This window comes from Condylura cristata, unplaced genomic scaffold (genome assembly GCF_000260355.1).
Source record: "Condylura cristata isolate star-nosed mole 26May11 unplaced genomic scaffold, ConCri1.0 scaffold00014, whole genome shotgun sequence".
NCBI classification, from domain to species: domain Eukaryota; kingdom Metazoa; phylum Chordata; class Mammalia; order Eulipotyphla; family Talpidae; genus Condylura; species Condylura cristata.
Window position 1 is genome coordinate 37,425,145 of NW_004567115.1, and position 20,048 is coordinate 37,445,192.

A 20,048-nucleotide genomic window follows, 5' to 3' on the forward strand; every position below is an offset into this window, starting at 1 on the left:
AGAGATGAGGAGCTTGTTCAGGGGAGTTTCTAAGGTACTTGAGACTGACAATTTTCTCCCCAAAATATCTTGGTTTAACTAGGTGATTGTATTTTATATTTCCTATGAAACTTAAAACTATCATGATTTTATTCCTGAATATCTTCTAAAACATATTCCCACAAACTCAAAATGAAGCCTTTTCATAACTCAAGTTGAGCTCTTGTGTTTCTCAAGGCAATTTTTCCCATGAAAAGTGCAGCCTGGGTGACAGAGTAGAGAAGGTTTGCTCACGTTCGTTCTTTTCCTATTTTTTTTTAAAGATTTATTTATTTATGTGTACAGAACTGGGGTACAGGCCAGAGGTGCAGAGGCAGCGAGAGGCTTCACAAGAGACAGAGTGGGGAGCAGAACAGGCAGATCGACAAAGTACACTGCTGAGGGGAGCAGCAGGTGAGTCAGAGGTCTGCTGTGCCATGTGGGTCACATCCTGGAGAGGGGATACTGAACTGGTACTGAAGCAGCTGTGGCTAGCTTGCAATGCTGCATTCTCACACACTGTACCACCAGGGAGGACCCTCTTTTCCTATTTTTATTGCAGACCTAAAATAATAAATTAGGCAATTGGTGTTTCTTTAAGATACATGTTTTAAAATATAAAATATATTCATAAACATCAAATTGCAGTATAGTAAATCTGATATTTTGAAATTTCAAAGCCAATGACCCAACAAACCAGTTATAACCACTGCTAAACATTTTGACATGACAAATAACAACAATTAGTATGTGGAAGTAATAAGATTATCCAAGTTTCAATTTGAGTAATTTACCAATAATCATGCAGCCATAATTTGGGTTTCTTTGGCAATTTTTATTGCATACTAAATCTTAAAAATGGGCATAAAAATAAGCATTCTAACATGAAATATTCAAGTTTGCTCTATGAAAGCTATTTAGAGCCATATAAAGAAGTCATAAAGCAGGAGAATAGTTTTTACACCTTGATTCCTACCTACTGTGTGACCTTAGGCAAATTACTCAACCACTCTGTGCCTCAAAATTCCTCTTCCCTCTGGGATGGGTGAATAGAGCTACTCCTTGACTATTTTTTTTACACTTTGACTCCTACCTACTGTGTGACCGTAAGCAAATTACTCAACCACTCTGTGCCTCAAAATTCCTCTTCCCTGTGGGATGGGTAGCTAGAGCTACTCTCCACAACTGTTGGGCACATGTCATCAATATGTCTCCCCTGTGGGACCATAGACTAACACAATGAGATACTTCAACATCCTGTATTCAACTAGTTATTATAAACATCTTTTATGTAATTATCTTTCATTCCATTTGCACCACAGCACACATTATATTTCTACGATTTTAATTTGAAAATTTTTGCCTTCATAAAAGTCAAAAAAATCATAAGTGCATACACATTATTTTTATGGAATGTAAACGTTTTGCCACATTGCTTTCTCTTTCTTTCCCTCTCTCATATATGTGTTTGTGTTTGCATAATTGTATCTCATATATGTGTTAGTGTTTGCATAATTGTATCTGAATGTGGTTGCTAAATCGTTTGAAATAAAGTTGCAGATATCTTAACTCCAAATATTTCCATAGCCGCAATACAATGATCACATTCAGTAAACTTAACATTAATTTAAAATAATTTTTCCAACAGTGTTTACTAAAGCAATATTTTTCTGATTTAGTATCAACCCCAAGATCTTACAGTATATTTAGTTATTTTATGATACTGGTTATAATATTGATTAATTTTATCATTTGTTTCCCAGTATTAGGCTGGATGATAAACTTGTAATGACACATGCGATATTTTATTAATCTCTTCTAGGATACTTGGGGTAAACACAGTTCTTAGCACATAAAAGGGACTTGGAGACTATTTGATGCAAGACTGGTTGGAAGTTACTTGTCAGATTTTCTCATATTAACTTAAGTACCAAAAAATGAAATTTGGCATGGTGATATTTAATGATTTTAAAAAAGCTAGAAGGTACTCAGAAATTATTTTGTCCAAATACTTGCTTCTGAGTTGAGGTCCTAAAGAGTAATTGGGCAATGTCACAAATCTAGGGAGTGCCAGAGCAGGACCAGAACCACACTCAGAACCCACACAGCCCCACAATCAAGTGTACATACAGTGCATTGACACCACACTGCCTTCCTCAGCCAGCCTCGGGAGCCATTACAAAAGTGAATGCAATTTCCTTGCTCTGAACCTATTCATCTGAGCAACTTCACTAATGAAAAGAATAAGCATAATTTAATATTTTGCAATGTCCTTCTCTGGCCGGGGCTATTCACATTTAGAAAACCAATCGTGGCACTGAAACAACCTTTCATAATTGAGATAGATGTGGGCTTGCTATCACCGGCATCAAACAACAAGCTATTTTCTGTCATCACGTGGGCCATTGTGTAGTGTGTACTGGAGTGTCGGAACATGAATATCACAATCAATTTAACAATTAGCATTTTCCAAGACAACAGACACATTATTGGTCGGAACAGTAGCATACACTTGAAACAGAGAACCATTGAACCACTACTTAATGGCCAGCTCCGTCCCTTTTATGTAGGCTTAATGAACAAGGATGAACATTAGGGGAAAATTTATTTGGAAATTCATAAAAACATTTTTTTCAAGTAGTATAATTTTCCACATCTCTTCCAAAACTCCCTTAAGGAAAATAACATGGATTTTAAGTCTAGTGCCCTTCCTGATTTTCAATATAAATATACATGTAACTCTCCTGATATAATAACATAATGTCATAATAAAATCTTATAATATAAGTGAACAGGTTATCTCTTTACCCCCTTAAAAAGATGGTTTACAACTTCAAGAGGAATCCAATTCCTATTGAATTTCACAATTTTGCACTAATAAAAGTATCCTGTTCCTACATAAATTGTTAAAATTGCAGTTTTCCTTGTCATAGAGAAAACAAGACAGAGTTCCATGAGATTTGAAAATCAAAGCAATAAACTCCATTGCATTCCTGCAGTCATTAAGCAGAGTACTGCTCCCCTAAGGAAGGCTTCTCCCTGATAAAATTTACAGGTATTGGTGGAAAAAAAAAAAAAAAAGGTCCATGAAGGTCCATATTACCTAGTCTATAAAGGAATTTTTTCATTTTTTTTAAGTGATTTCAAACTTGCAAAACAGTCTTGCTGTCTTGATGCTTGTTATCCCTCAAATATGTAGGAGGTATTTTCTATAAATAATATCTTTTCCTTCTGTGCCCAACAACATAATGAAAATATAAATACTTAGTATTAAATATATTTAATTCATGTTCAGGTTTCACTCACTGGCTAAGAATATGTGTTTTAACAAGGGATCACAACCCAGGACTCTGGGAAGTGTGTCTTTTTCATCTGCTTCACTCTCAGCAGTTGCCGGGACTTTCTTGGCTCTCACCACACTGACATTTGAAGACTGTTGGCCAGTTCCCTCCAGGACATCCTTCACCAGGATGTCCTGGTTGTTTGAGGCCTCCTCTTACATTCAGGTTCTACAATGTTAGCAGGAATATCTCCACTTTGGTGTTGTCTTCTCACTGTAGCCAATCAGATTATTTTATAATTTCAGTTCATCCCATTAAATAGTGTTCACCTTGACTACTTGATAAGTTGTTTTCTGTCAAATGTCATCACTGTCAAGTTCCTCTTGTTCCCTTTTTGAAGATACTTGAAGACTATGTCCCATTCTTTGTCAACCTTTCTACCACTAATTTTAGCGTTCATCAATGTTTCTTGCCTGAATTATTATTATGATGCCACCAAATTATTTTTTCCTTACATTTTAATAGCTTGTAGTCTACTATAAAGGAAACTTACTATCATTATTTGTTTGGATGTTATCATTGTATTTGCCCACCTGGTTTCTACACCATTTTGACAAGTCCTCACTATCTGAGGACTTCCTCGTTTTCTAGCAAAGTGAGAAGGCTCACATTTCTGCAAGGAGTTACAGCTCTTTCACTGCATGGATTTTAGATGCCAACTTCTGAGTGACATATGATGCCATTGCTCCCAGACCCTCATTAGATAGAGCTAATAAACATGTACATATGGACATGTCCATGAACACCCACATGCATCCCTATCAATATTTACTTACCTAGTTTCTATCCACCTAGATGTACAGTTGAAAACCATGAGATCAAACCAATATCTCCAATTTCAACTTAATGCTACAGGATTTACTCTAGTTTTCTCCATTTCCCTCTTTCAAACAATAAGCCTGTCTCTCTTTACCTTCATGGCACTTACTTATTCAGCCCTCCAGAGAGTAACCAATTCCCCACCAAGCCACCATCTCCATCTCTCTGCCTGTGGCTGTTCTCTTCACCATACCCAGTCCTGGCACCATGCTCCCTGAATAAGATCCTGCCTCACATGACTTGGACTTCAGCTCTGTATCACCTGTGGCTACTACCATAATGGTCCTCAGGTTTCATGACCCCAGGTGGTCCCATCACCAGCGCTCCACTCAGCAGTTTCTTTACCCTCTTGGATTCTTCTCACCAGAGCATGAAGTTGTTCTCTACAACTCCTGAACTCCAGCTCTGCAGCCCAGGTCATGACATCCCACCACACCCAACATGTGAACTTTCTCTTCCTCCCGGGTTTACCTTCTACCCCATCACAGAGCCATCAAACCCTCTGCCTCCAGGCAAGAAGAACCTCCTCACCTGCTTTGACTATGACATCCTTCACTGGGGCTTCCAGAAGCATCCTGCCTGCCCATTCCTGTGTAGAAAGCCTGTTCTTCCAAATGGACTTCAACACCTCACTCTAGTAGGAGATATTATCATCAACCTGCTGAAATAGCACCTGTACTATGTATGTCCCCACATGCCCACATATAGGTGCCTACATTGCTCAGCAAACTTAGAGACTTTCAGAGTAGAAGCAAGGGAGAACAGGAGGAGAATAGACTCAGAACCTACTTAAGGAAATGTCAATGTCCTACCTACCTATTGTTTGTACTTTAAGATGCCTGTATTGAACCACATGTTATTTGTACTTTCTCTATTCAAACAATCTGATAAAGATGAATATATGACATAAATATATATGTACACATATATATATGAAATAGAGATATAAACATATACCTATATGTGCTCATCAGCTCATAGATAGTCCTTGAAAAGGATACCCAAAGCACAGGACCCAATGATTCATCTTTTGAGATTCTCAAGAAGTATTCATTAACTAAAAAATGTATTTTTGTTACAAGGCAGTTGAATTGAAATTGAACTTCACATCATATTTTGTGACAGCCATAAATTATATATTGTAAATTTAAATGAATGAATTCCACACATTTAAGAAATTGAATTAATAAATTTAATCCAAATATATTTTGGTAACTGTTCTTGCTACCATTTTGTATTTGAAATATAAGCACCGAAGAAAATTATTTTTCAGTAGATATTTTTAATGAAAAATCTATAGTGAAAAATGTTATTTTATTCTGAACTCAATCATTTCAATGGAAAGGGTGACAAAATTATGGCTGAAATCTGAACTATCAAGTTGACAATAAAATATCTATTTTTAAAAAATGATTTTATTTGAAATAGTCATAACCTTGTATCATAATACTAGTTACTTAGAATGAATTTCTTCTTATGCCTCAGCATTTGCAAAAATGAAGGAAAAATCTATTTCTATAACAAGCACCCACTGAAAGAATAAAAACTTAAAGTACTCCATGTCAAATATATAAGTCAATATAAAGTATACCACTTTATTTAATTTAGAATTGAGTATCTTCTAAAATACTTGATTATGATTTGTTTTAACAGTGACATTTTGTTATGGTTTTTGTTGTTTTATGACTATCTAAATGTTAGGAAAGCCTCATAAACAAGATATTTTATATACACATAGAAAATAATGGAGACAGATAACCTGTTTTAGCATTCAACCTTTGAGTTGATTGGAAATTTTACAAACCAGAAAATGGGAAGAGGGCTGGAAATTACTGGAAAGAAAATGGACAGTGCCCATCTATCTATATTCATAAACTAAAATAATTTCTATGCAAAGTAAAACCAGGGAATTGAAAACTGTATATCATTTATGTATAATTTAATGGTATGATTTGTACTGTATTGTGTTTAACAAAATAGTGTTTCCCTCAATATGAGATATGTCTAACCTTTGTCTAAATGTTCTCAAATGCACACTGCTTTCCTTGTGTGGATCTGGATTAAAAAAAAAAAAAACAGTACTGACTTTCTACCATCTTTGTACTTTTAGACTTTCCACAATCTTGAAACTTTGACAGACTTGACCTCTATTGGCTAAAATCTTGTTCGGCAAGTGAAATAAATGAAGTCAGTTCCCTTGCCACAGACAGCTATGTATTTTCAAAGCCTTCCTCAAAAAAGATTTCTATCTATTCAACAATACCCCATGATTTTCACAGTGTTTATCAAACATAACCTGCCTCCCTCAAAAAAATTTGGCAAGCCAACAGCTACAAGTTCATGTGCCATTTGCTGCCCTCTGCTTTAAAGCAGGGCCCTGTGTCTTTCCAGCCTTTCTCAGGGGATTCTCTAGTATTAAGGGCTATAACAACACATATTGAGATTCTAATCAGATTAGCATGCTTTAATCGCTATCTTTATTTCTGTGGCTTATTTTACACTAATTAAAGCTAGTAAAATTTTCACTGCTAATTTAATTAACAGAGCAGCTCATCTTTGTTATGCACCATCCTTCTTGTTTTACCCACATATTTAAACAGTGCCTGAAGCCTGTAGGTGATTCAGTTAAATCACCACTTTAAAAGGAAGCAACCAGGTCCATCTCTGACCACGGACAAAGCTTCATAGGCTTGAATGCTTCTTTATATAACAACAGCTATGACAGCCAATACTAACTAACTACTCTTTACCCCTAACTTAAATGTGTCAGGTCTAATTCCATACTCATCATCCCAACAGAATATAAGAAATTAATCATTTTAACTAATAAACATATCAGGTAAAGAGAAAATTAAGAAGCCTAGTTAGCATGACTTACATATAATTGATTTAATTGGGTAGTTTGGCTAAACGTCTACCCCAATTCTCACATAAGCCCAGTTTTTAATCTACATATTCTGAAACAAACAAAACTTGGATTAATCTCAGTTTACAAAAGGCTTGTATTTGTTAAGCAATTTGATCAATTATTTGTTTCCAATATAATGTGAACAGTGGCTGGTTTTCCTGGTTGTCCTAAAGAGGATGTTTAATCTGTAACAATGATCTCACATACCAAAACTATTCACCAAAGCCTTACATTTAAAAGCAGATCAGGCCCTCCCCGGTGGCGCAGCGGGTTAAAGCACAGCACAGAGAATCTAGGGCCGCCTCTGCATGAGTTCGATTCCCGCTTGCCCAGGGAGGTGACCACATGGCGTGGCAGACCTCTCCTGACCCGCCCGCTGCTCCCCTCAGCAGTGTACTTCGTGGATCTGCCTGTTCTGCTTCCCACTCTGTCTCTGGTGAAGCCTCTCACCGCCCCTCAGCCTCTGGCCTGTACCCCGGTTCTGTATGCACAAATAAATAAATTTTAAAAAAAAAAAAAAAAAGCAGATCAACTCTCTCACCATCAAGATGACCAGCATCTTTTTTCTCATCGACTCTACTATTTGCTAAAATATTTCAAGTTTGTGTCCCAGCAATGTTAGCAGACACTCTAATCAGATGGTGACCCATATCACAAGCAGAAAAAAAAAGGCAATAACAAATTCATTTTTAATATTATAAATTTGGAAGGATGATTTTTATCTTCCACCCAAAAATCTAGAAGTTGTAATTTTTTTCCAGAAATAAATACAGGACAACACTTGTGTGATTTGGTTATATATGCAGGAGTAGTGCATCTTAATGGCAGGATGTCCTGACAGTTACACTCACTCGTGTGGAGAGCACTGTCCCTTCTCTGGAGCTGTAAGGTACAACCTTCAGATTTGTCTATATAGACTACTCCGAGCTCTGAGATAACCCTTTTCTAAAAGTAAATCATGTTAAGTTAGGAAGGATGAAATCATTCATATTGAGACAATGTTGTTGGTTCTTCTGACCTTGCCAAAGTTTTGTGATTTTAAAGAAAAGTATGAGGAACCAGTTTTATTTCTTCTCCACAGTGCGTTGGGCTAACAAGTAGATAAGAGATGAAGCTCTATGGGTTGGGCGTCTGTGCTAGAAAGTGAGTCCCAATAACCAAAACCTGTCACTTTTAAAGAACTGGTTTGACTCATTCTCAGAAACTTGTTGTCTTCACTTCCCACTTCACGAAGCAGCATGTTCTTTGAGGTTGCTGAAACTATAGTGGGCAAGCCCCGTAATATCTGGCATTAGTTCATACATCCCTGTGTCCACCTTTTGGAGACTCCTCCTGAGTGGACTCTGCTCTTCACTTTGAGCTCACTTTGAGCTATGGCACACAGCAAAAGAGACACAAGGCAAGATTTGAAATGTCTTTTCACTTGCTGTGTTGATACCCTGGTGCCATGGGAACATATTTAGGCTCACTCAAAGGTGATGAGAAACCCATGTTCCAGTTACCCTCATCACCCCAGCTGATAGCCAGTCTAACTTCCCGCAAATGAGTTGCCATGGTGACTGTTAGCCAACCAGACACTTGACTGTCCCAGAAGAAAAACTGTTCAGTTAAGTAGATTCCAAAAGACTGGTTCACAGGTTTGTAAGCTAGATAAATGGTTGTGCTTCTAAACTACTACTTGTGACATCGACTGTTATGTTGCAAAAGCTAACTTATACAAGAGCCAGAAAAATAACCATAACATTTCTACACAAGTCATAAAAAGGAAGATGATCCTCATTTTCATTGTTTATTACTTTTCCAGGAATGAAAATTAAACCATTACCAAGATAATAATTTAGATGCATTTACAAAAGAAGAATGAAGTAGAACTTTCACTACCCAATTCAAAACTCACTATGAAGCTACAGTAATCACAGCAATGTGATTAGCATAAATACAGATATATACATCAATGGGCCAGAAAAAGAAAATTCAGAAATAAACCCTTATATGTATAGTCGATTGATTTTTGACAAAGTGCCAAAGAAATTCTGTGGGGGGAAAGGATAAGTTTTTTCAACAAATGCACTGGAGTAATTGGATATGCAAAAAATAACCATAATAACCATCTTAGATCTTTATAGCATGCCATATATACAAATCAACTCAAAATGGATCATAAACTTAAAGGTAAGCAATAAAACTATAAAATTTCTAGTGAAAACATGAAAGAAAATACTTCTGAAACTACCTCATGAAAAGATTTGTTAAATGTGTTGCTGAAATCAACATCTAAAAAAGAAAAATTGATAAATTGGACTGCATGGGGAAATATTTTTAAATTATTTTTCAGTAGACACAATTAAAATTAAAAGGAAAGCTGTAGACTGATAGAAAAAATTCAAATCACATATCCTGTAAAGAAATTGTATCCAGAAATCTATAGTAATAAACAAGGAAATCAATTTAAAAATGATCAACAATTTGAATAGTTTTTGTTCAAAGAAGATAAAACATGCATGAAAAGGTGCTCAACATCATAAATAATTAAACAAATGCAAACCCAAATCATCATGAAATACCACTTCACATCCTCCAGAATGGCTATAATGAAAATCCAGACAATGATGAGTGTTGGCAAGGGCAACTTGGAACCCTCATGCATTGCCGAAGGGAATGGAAAATGACAGTCACCCTGTGAAACTATTTCAGCTTCTGGAAAAAAAAAATTGTTAAATATAAACTTAGCATTTGACAAATTCCATTCTTCCTCTCTATCCAAGAGAAACGAAAGTGCACATTTATACAAAGACTTGTGACTGAATGTTCACAGCAGTATACTCATGAGAGCCAGAAACTGGAGACAACCCAAATGTCTATCAACTGGTGAATTTATTTGAAATAAATGTGGTACACCCATACATTGGAATAGTACTGAGCAATAAAAATGCATGTAGACACAAACTATAACACAGATGAACCTTAAAACCATTATGCTGAATGAAAGAAGCATTCAACAATGCTCCCAACAGCATGATTTCAGTCATAAAAATTTTTAGAAAGGCAAATCCATACAACAGAATATATTCAGTGCTTGCCTGGAAATGAGGACAGGCGAAGATATAAACTGAAATGGGCACAGAGTACCCACTTTGGAAACATTTTCAAGCTGGGTTGGACTGTAGTGATGTTTACACAGTTCTACAAATTCACTGAAAGAAATTTTCCTATGCAAACAATACTTCCAGGTAAAAAAATAAACCCCCGGTAAAGTTGGATTATTAAAACCACATTTGGGATTCCCTCCTGAGAGAGGAAAAAAGAATTAGTAAATTCTTGAATAAATATGACTTGAAATTTGACGACAGATGAAACTGTTTTAAAACAGAATCCACAGTTATTCATCTATGTGTCAAAGTGAAAATTCCTAACACGGTCACTTGAAGCAGTGGGGTAGCGGGGTGGGGCTGGATAGAAGGAAACCCCGGCCACTCATGAGGTCAGCTGGACAAATGACACATATTTAATGGGACCTGGGCTGTCTCTGGATGTAGCTGTGTCTGTGCCATCACTGGGCCCAGCCGTCTACTGCTCCTGTCCTTTGGGCCATTAGCCCACTTGATCAAGCTCAGTCTCCTCCTCTACCCAGATGGAGGAACAGGAAGTCAGTCTCTCTAGAGCATGGGGTCCATGTTACTAATTTGGTCCAGTTATTTGAAAATACGTTGTCTTAAGTGGCATATAATTTGTCTTCCCTCATAATCTTTCAATAGAATTTTGAAGAAGGAAAGGAAATCATATGTTTTCCTGATATAACTTTACTTTATCAACTTTGAAAAATAACCTGTTTTATTACTTTACCACGGAAAGGTAGATTGCACCTCGTCTTTTGCTTAACTGCATCCAAGAAGATGCATTGCTGTGATAAATTAAATCTGGCAAAGATTAGGGAAAATTCTCCACCTAAGTGATCCCGCAGCTGAAAGTAACCTCAATAGGTCAATGAAACTATCCCTCAGCCAAAGGTAGACTGCATAAACCACACCCAGACAGATGAAAGTTGATTCTATTTTTAAAGATTTCCAGGGGAGAAGACCATAGGAATGTTTGCCCCTTAAGGCTTTTAGTCTGTGTGAGGAATTCATTTTACATAGGAACATGATAGAAACAAAGAGAACTTGAGGATCTGGCTGCCAAATCCTAGAATTTTTATTATTATTATCACCATCATTCTAAAATACAAAAGACAAAATGGAAGATTAAATTCATGCACTGTGTCTGGTGTGTTTCTGATTCATCAAACAGACTCCTATATTTTGCTAAGGTTAAGTCAGCAAACTCAGCCAAGAGCAAAGTTTTGCATTTTAATTTGGGGGATTTCAATCATATTAAAGCTGCTGAACATAAAGAAGTTCAAGTCAGGAACTGTTTTTGCTACAATTCTACTACTCTTTTCCCCAGCTATTTCACAGAAGGAATTGTAGTTTAGCTAGTGAGAGTGTCTCATAAATTTAAAGTATTTATGGAGCATTCTCAATTATTATTCTGAAATATAGAACATCCTCCAGCATAAATGGGAAAAGTCAGCCCACCAGTGGTTTAAAATGAGAAAGACTGAATAACAAAAAGTATATTGCATATATATATATATATATGTATATATATATATACATATATATATATATGCAATATAAATAAGCTTCTGGGTATATTTTAATTTAAAATAAATCAATGCTTTTTAATTTTTTTAATAATTTTAATTACTCAGATTGCCCATTATCATTATTAGCTAAGACTCCTTTTAGCTTTTTCTAATTAAATGAGATCATTTGCTTACTTCCCCCTTTCTCAGTGGGTAACAGACATAAACTGACCTCTGAAAAGAACAATTCTCCCCTAATGAACATTTCCCCTCACTGAGTTTGTAATTAAAAAATATTGAGGGCGGGGTCTCAAGTAAAGAGGAGGAGCCAGCCATCTGAAGACCCCTCCCTGGCAGCAGGAGTGTAGGTGTTAACTCCACACATGACTGACTCACCATCTCATGTGAGGAAAACTGAAACAACTCATCTGCTGAGGGCTGCCTGGGGCCCTGAGTTCCAGAGAAGGCTCCAGGCCCTCTGGGAATTACCCCGTGGGCTCTGTTTACCACCAGGTAGTCTGCTTCCTTTCCCTCACCTTGGCCTGCACAGACTGCAGCTAATATAGACATAAATGTATGAAAACTCCAAAGTCAAGTTTGGTCCAAGGTCAATCTTTAACCCTTATCTCTTCCTTATTTGCTATGTCATTCAAAAGATACTCGCATGCACGTTAGTCATTTTCTTCTATATAAGTCATCCATAGGCTGTCTTTAAAGAAAGGTGCCTCCTGAGAATGGGAGGTGTCAGCTGTCTTGAGGGCCAGGTGGAGGGAAAAAGCTGAGCAAATCTACACAGCCTTTGAGAAAATACCAAGCTTCTGCTTCACAACGCTAGAATTCAGGGAGCAGTAGCCTAGGTGAATCTGGGAAATCTGGGATGTGATCCTGAGGGGACAAGGTGACTGGCAGTGAGAGTGACATGACCACAATCAACGCCTGCCTGAGGCACACAGAAAGCAGGCTGCCATTTGCTCACCTGAAACCCCAGGAGCTGTGCCATCTCTCTAGATGACAAGCATCTGGGCCTTGGGTATCCTGGCCTGGCGGTCATGTGCCATTTGCATAAATCTAGAAACTATACCCAGTCTGATTTTGAGATATCACAAAGGACACTATGGCATTCTAAGGAAAGAGGGTAAAACTGGCCCTAAAAGTAGCACAACTCTCAGAGCAGAAGACAGCCAGAGATGGGTACTGGTATTCATGAGATCCCTCATAGCATTCTTTTAGATCAGAAAACCCATTGAACAGAGATGAAAACATTCTCTTCAGAATCTGGTTCATTCACTGAGGATTAGAATAAGCTTTAATAACTCTAGCAATGAGCTAGGAGAACATTGGTATAAACAATGGACAGCCACAAGGCAGAAAGTACCACACAAGGTTTTTTCTGAGCAGAAGAGTGTTCTGTAACAAAAGTTGCAAAAATTTAACAATTTGAGATGAAGATTTTTAAGTCAACCATATAATGTCTTTAAACAAAGAGTAGTAATATGTACTTAAGCCGGGAGTTAGAATCCCTCATTTAAAAAAATTCGGTGTGCTCTTATCTATCATGCACTACAATATATACTTCATATAAACTTTCTATCTTAAACACCATTTGTTTGATGTGCTATTGTTATTATCATCATCACTGTTGTTAATTGCATTGAGCTTGCTAAAATAAGATACCAAGTACTATTAATCTCATGTTCACGGAAGCAAAAATTTGAACTTGTCTTCCTTGATGCTAAAATTTTTGCTTCTTTTCCCTTCCGTGATTCCTAAAGATTTGAAATGTTATGAATGCTTCAGCCTAAGTTTGGGAAATTCTCTTTGGCCATGATGATCACAGCCTTCCAGAGGCAAGGTATTAGGCTAGAGGTGATAGACGAGTTCCTTCATTAAAGTTTGGGGTTCAGGGCCCCAGACTGAGCATTTACATGCAGAACTACTGTCTGTAATCTAGATGATGTCATTTCGTCCCTTTCACTCCACCACACCCTCAACTTATTCCCTAAACCCATCAAACAGTCAAAAATATGAAGGAAAGTAGAGTAGACTTATAGCTAGGCTTATCAGGAAACAGATCTGAGATGGATTTCTTCATGTAAGGTCTATGGAAGTTTCCCTAAAGGTCAATACCAAGAATTGGAGGTGGTCGGTTTCAGTAGACAGAGGAATTGACTAACAATTCAGTTGCAGCCCAGACTTTCTAACTCTTCCTTTTAGCTGCCATCACTTCCAGAATCTGATGGAACAAATGCCTCTGTCCTAAAAATAAATATGGGCAAGCAAATGGCTTTTACAGCTTGCCCATGTAAAAAAAAAAAAGACCACCTATGTCTCTTCTGGGCATCTGTTTATACCAACTTGACCCAGCAAAGCAGGGGCGTGGCTAACTCAGCAAGCAGTAGACTTCTGGTCCAGGTAGTCAGCTGCCAGCAACAGCAGAAAGCAAACCTCAAAGATTAAGAGGCCCATATCCCAGAAGCAATGCCACATCCATGAAGATCTACATTTCAAAAAGATCCAGAGGCAGAAAGAGAAAAAAATCACAAGTATTAAATGGCATAGATTAGCAGACTTGATGATCAGTAGTAGGTTTTGTGAACCCACTAAAGAAGTTTTAGAGTATGAAGCACTGTTCCTAAATCTCTCTCTATGGCCTAGCATTTGCCACAGGGGTTTCAGAGAACACTGAAGCTATGCCACTGTATTCAGACAGTTGGCTGGAACAGCTCACTGGTAAGAGGAAGCTACTCTGGTTGATCACACTCCTAAAGTCATACCAAAAGGCTCAAATCCACTTGATTAAAAAGGATTGGACACTGAAGTCAATTACTGCTGGAACACTTTCGATATTTCCCAAACATAGGATTTTAAGTTCAATTTATATTTTAAGATTGTCTACAGTGATTGTCACGGCCTGGTGAGCTTTCATCCATTCAATAAAATATTTATTAGACAACTACTATGAGCTTTGCACTATTATATAGAATGGAGGTAAAAATAAAACACTGAAAGTGTTTTAATATTAATATTTATATTCCACACAGTGGAATATTACTCAGCAATCAAAAAAGATAAACTCGTGCCTTTTGCAGCAACGTGGATGGAGCTAGAAGTGAACATGCTTAGTGAAATAAGCCAGCAAGAGAAGGAAAAATACCGGATGGTTACACTCATAGCAAGAATGTAAGGGATGGGGGGAGAAAAAAAGAGAGAGAGAAAGAAAAATAAATGTAATAGAGTAAAAATGAAAACAATGGACAACCATAAAACAGAGACATTTTATGGGGGTGGAAAGGGTAATGGGATCAGAACTGGGGTGGGAAGAGTGCACTGGACTATGGTGATGGCACACGGGTAAATTGGTGGTGGGAAGCCCACTGGGGTTGCAACTGACATGGAAAAATGTGCAAAGGAAGAATGATGTAAAAAAATAAATTAATTAAAAAAATTATGTATACTGAAGACACACAAACCCCAGTGATAAAATAATTTGCAAAGTTCTATAATAGTGTTATGTGGTGATTAGTATAGGAGCCCAAAGGAAGAAATAGAGAAAACCACCATCTGAAATAATGGCTGTGTTCAGTTGTACGTGGGAGTCTAGTTTGAACTCCAAGGGACTTGCTGACTAGAAGCTCTGAGGGCAGCAGAGATAATTCTGAGGTAATAGTAACAGAGAAAGCAGGTATGGAGAGGTACTGAATTAAAGTAGGTCTTCTGAAATTAGTTTCTACAAATGCTAAAGCGGACTTGACATTTTCCTTCAACTGTCTCTGTAAAAAAGAACCTGGCACAATGAAACCACTCTATCCTTATTTTTCTAAAATAACTTATTTTTCTGTTGTAATCATCTCTGCCTTTCTGACTTACACAAAACTTTATTATCAAAGAAAACTGAACTGGATTTCAAAACCACAATTTAACAACCCCCAGGCCTACCCCACCCCCACCTCAAAACTGCTTCCTTTTGAAAAAGAGTTGTTTCCCCCTTAGGCTTCCTGGAAGGCATCAACAGCTTAATTTTTGTTTAGAGAATTTTAAACAGCAGTGAGGAAATAAGAAAGGACTCACTCTTTGAAAGGCAGTGTGATGTCAGGCTACTTGTTTATTCTGCTGCCTGAGAAAATTATTTCAGGTGGTCTGTTGTGAGTCCCTCGAACTTCCTTAGCAACCTCCCACTCAAGCAAAAAATTCTTTCCCCAGGCAGTAAGAGGAGGGGGTGACCCTGCTGGGTGAGATGAGACCAGAGTGCCTACCTCAAGAGAGGCTGCAGACTTCTCATCACTAAGAGTCTACAATCAGGAACTCACTCTTTGCACGAAAGAGGAGTGCAAATTGGGGCATTTCAAAACAAAAGTCAGAGGGACTCACAATGGACCACCTGAAATAATTTTCTCAGGCAGCAGAATAAATAAGTAGCCTGACATCACACTGTTTTTCAAAAAGGTGAGTCCTTTCTTTATTTCCTCACTGCTGTTCAAAATTCTCTAAACAAAAAATTGAACCTCAGATGAAGCTGGACATGAAAAAGGGAGTAGGAAGAAATGGGGAAAACTTGCTACTAATCTGGAACTTTGCAGAAGGCTCCAGAGTTGTGGACTCTTAAACCCGGAGGACTACATCCTCATAGAAGCCTCAATAAATTCTATCTGTAAGAAGATTGAATTAAATAAGGGATATTTATATAAGGAAACCCTTGTTTTTGTTGAAAATAGTTCTGTGAAACAAAGTTTTTAAAGGAGTGAAAATTTATTTTCAAAAGAGTAAACATTTATGACCAGCGGATATATCTGAACCTGTCCACATGGGAGACCCCACTCTAGAGTAGCGTCTGGCTCCAGGCAGTTAGGCCATGTTACCAGCAAAATGGAATCCTTCTGGTGAGCTCCTGAGGCTGGAAGGGCCTTGTCTGCAGCACAAAGCCAGAAAGGTGACCAAAGCAAGCCCAGAAACAAAAGTTAGAGGAGGCAAACTTGCATCCTCAAGCAATCTGGCCAAGCCAGCAGAAGGGCCCAGTGTCTGGTCACCACCATGGCTTTGGCAGCTGTCTGCCTTTGGCCCAGAGCAGCCACAGGAACCTCTTAATTACAGACATGCTGGGTTATGTTGCAGCCACGCCTCTCAGCACACCAAGTAAACTGAGAGACCGAGACAGAGGAGAAAAGTAACTAGTGACTTACATGTTTATTAGAAGCCTGTGAGAGTAATATTAATGATAGCATTAATGCCTCCATTTGCAGGAATGCTAAAGCATGTCAGTCACTACCTCCAATTATAATTCCGTGGACAAGGTAACACTTTCCTTAGAGAATTAAATGCCAAAATAAACTAAAATGACTGATTGTGTTTACATAATTACTAAGTGGCAAGGTTGAATTCAAACCTAGTATTTCTGACTCCTCTAAGCCTTCAGATCACTAGTTGTCTCACACAAGTTAATGCCGTCAGGCACCATTTATTGAGCATCTAGGGTATACCTGGAGTTCTACTCTGTACTTTACACATATCACCATATTTTATCCCCAACACACCCTCTGATATGAGGTAATGCTCTTTTCATATTAAAAATCTTTCTGGGCCCTCCCTGGTGGCGCAGCGGGTTAAAGCACAGTACTAAGAAGCTAAAGCCACTTCTGCATGAGTTCGATTCCCGCCTGCCCCGGAGGTGACCACATGGCGCAGCAGACCTCTCCTGGCCCGCCCGCTGCTCCCCTCAGCAGTATACTTCGTTGATCTGCCTGTTCTGCTCCCCTCCCTGTCTCTGGTGAATCCTCTCACCATCCACATCTCTGGCCTGTACCCCAGTTCCATATGAATAAATAAATCAATTTAAAAAAAATCTTTCTAAAGGTAAAATATTTTGTAAGGTTGGGGATGATTAGCATTTTTGTTACAACAGCAAAAGAAGTTTTTATTCCCTTATTCTCTTCAGCATAGGGGTTGGATTTGATGCCATCTCTAGCCTGACAGTCTGGAAGGCCCTATAGAAATATTAGCAAAAATTGTGCTCCTTATGTGTCTTTCACTCACAGGGAATTATAACGGCATTAAAAGGATGATAGTGATTGATATAACAAGTTTTAGAATCCTCCTAGCTGGGTTTAGGATCCAGATTTTGAAATTTAGGAGCTCCATGACCCTGTAGATACTTTTTCATTTTCCAAGCTTTCATTTTCTCATTTGCAAACTACAGATAATAACACCCAACTCAAGTAGTCTCACTCTGCAAATCAAGCTAGACGATGTTCATAAAACACTTAACATAGTACCTGGCATCTACCCAGTGCAAAATAATCAGTAGCTGTAGTTATTTTAAAACAAATAATCACATCTATTGAATACGTCTGTTAAAATTCAATATAGCTGCCTTCAGCTTCTGCCTAAAGAAGCTGAACCTCTCTGGTGTGAAAGACACTGAGCAGACATCCAGGACAATCTTGTCATCAGGGAGGCCCTGGTTGTGTCTTTTGTTCCAGCATCTAAACAAAGGCTTCTAGTGCTCAGAAGACCCAATGATTCAAGGTGGTTTCTGTAGCTTAAGCCTAAAGATGAAAAAGACAGCCAAAGAAAGGACCCCTTGAAGATGGATCATTTCCATTGAAGCTTCTTTCCCAAAGGCAATGAAATTAACTCATCTGCTTCCATCTCAATACCCAGATCTTTGTTATAATACTATATTCTGCTACAGGAAAACTTTGATGGTTACTCTTTTACTTATGCCCACTTATAAGCATTATGATGTGCTTCTATGGCGGTAGAGGATGCTGGATGTTGGAGAAGGCAACTTCCCATCCCACTGGATGGGAGCAGAACATGAGCAGAGCATGATGGGCAGATGAAATGAACAATCTCTTTGTTCCATGTCTTCATCTTAAAGATGAATGGACTCTCATCCAGGGAAATGACAGAATGTATATATAAGGTAAGTGAAGTTGGTGATGCTTTTATGCCATTGGCCTCTATGGCTATCACCTGCAAGCCTCAATCTTGTTAATGAAAAGGCTGCGTGGGTGTGGGACACACGTGCCTGAGTGTGGACAGCTGAGCATGGGTCTGTGTGCATGTGATAAGAGCAGCATTACTCAAAGACAGCTGCGGCAGAACCGCTACTAGAGGAAGAACCGGCGAGAATGCCCGAGAAAAGAACATAGAGAGAGAGATTCGCAGGGGACTCAAGTTCCTGCCTTCCTGCTGGCTTATTTCCTCTGCTTACCATTAAACCCTGAGGAAATGATGCCAGGGGCTCCAAAATCCGCTTTCAATTGGCCAGAACCAACGGTGAACCTACCTGGCTGGGGAGGGTTGCCAAATGGTATGGAGAGTTGCCCGGTGAGTCAGTCAGAGCACCAATTTAGAAGTCAATGACACTACCCATCAGCACTATGCACTCACATCAAACACACTGTCTAACAAATGACTCTGGTTATATTTTGTGAACTTATTTTTAGGAATATTAGCGAAGTGTTATTTCAGACTTTCTATTCTTATTTTGCTCTCTACCCAGATCCGGACTACCCAATGCAGGAGGCATGTGCCATTGTAAACATTTTTTGTAATCATGAATAGCCAGTTTACCAAAAGCAGTAACTATAATTCTGTCGGTTGCTTTACAGGCATCATATTCTGAGCCTTTAATTATTTTTTTACTCTCCTCTGAGTCACTTTCATTGTTCTTTCAGTCTAAAATTTATCATCTGAAGATACAGTTTGCCTTTCCTGAGGTACAGTTCATGGAAATGTAGAGTCTAAAATTTACACGTATATGTTTTTATTAAAGGAAATTTAGTTCACATGGTTCTATCTCATTTAAGTGAAAATCTGTGAAATACTACAGTGCGTTGTGAAAACTACTTCTTACAGTCTTTGAAACAGACTTTTAAGGAACCTTTTATTTTTCAAAATAGGAAGCTATGCTATGTATTGTTAAAAGCACATTGCCACATGGACATAAGAATTAGACAAAGATTAGAATTGTAGGTCCAGGCCAGTGAATTTGAAATGAATCCTAAATTAGAGTGAATTCTTTTACTCCTAATTAAAGAGGTTTATAAATCACAGGGAAGGGATAGGAAGCATAAAAGAACATGTGGCATAAGGAAAGAAATCATAATTATTTAGTTGAAAGGAAGCTGGGGAGGAAAAAATTTTGTGCAGTCACATTAACTTGTCATACCTTCCAGGCATGATTTCAAAGGGAGACACAAAATTCCCTTCTGCTCTCTAGAAAACTGGATTTACCTCAATCACAAAACCCTTTGAAAGTGATTTAGTAGGGAATTCCAAATTTTAAGAACATGTCTTCTCATGGAAAGATGTTGAATTAAGGAAGAAAAAAGAAGCT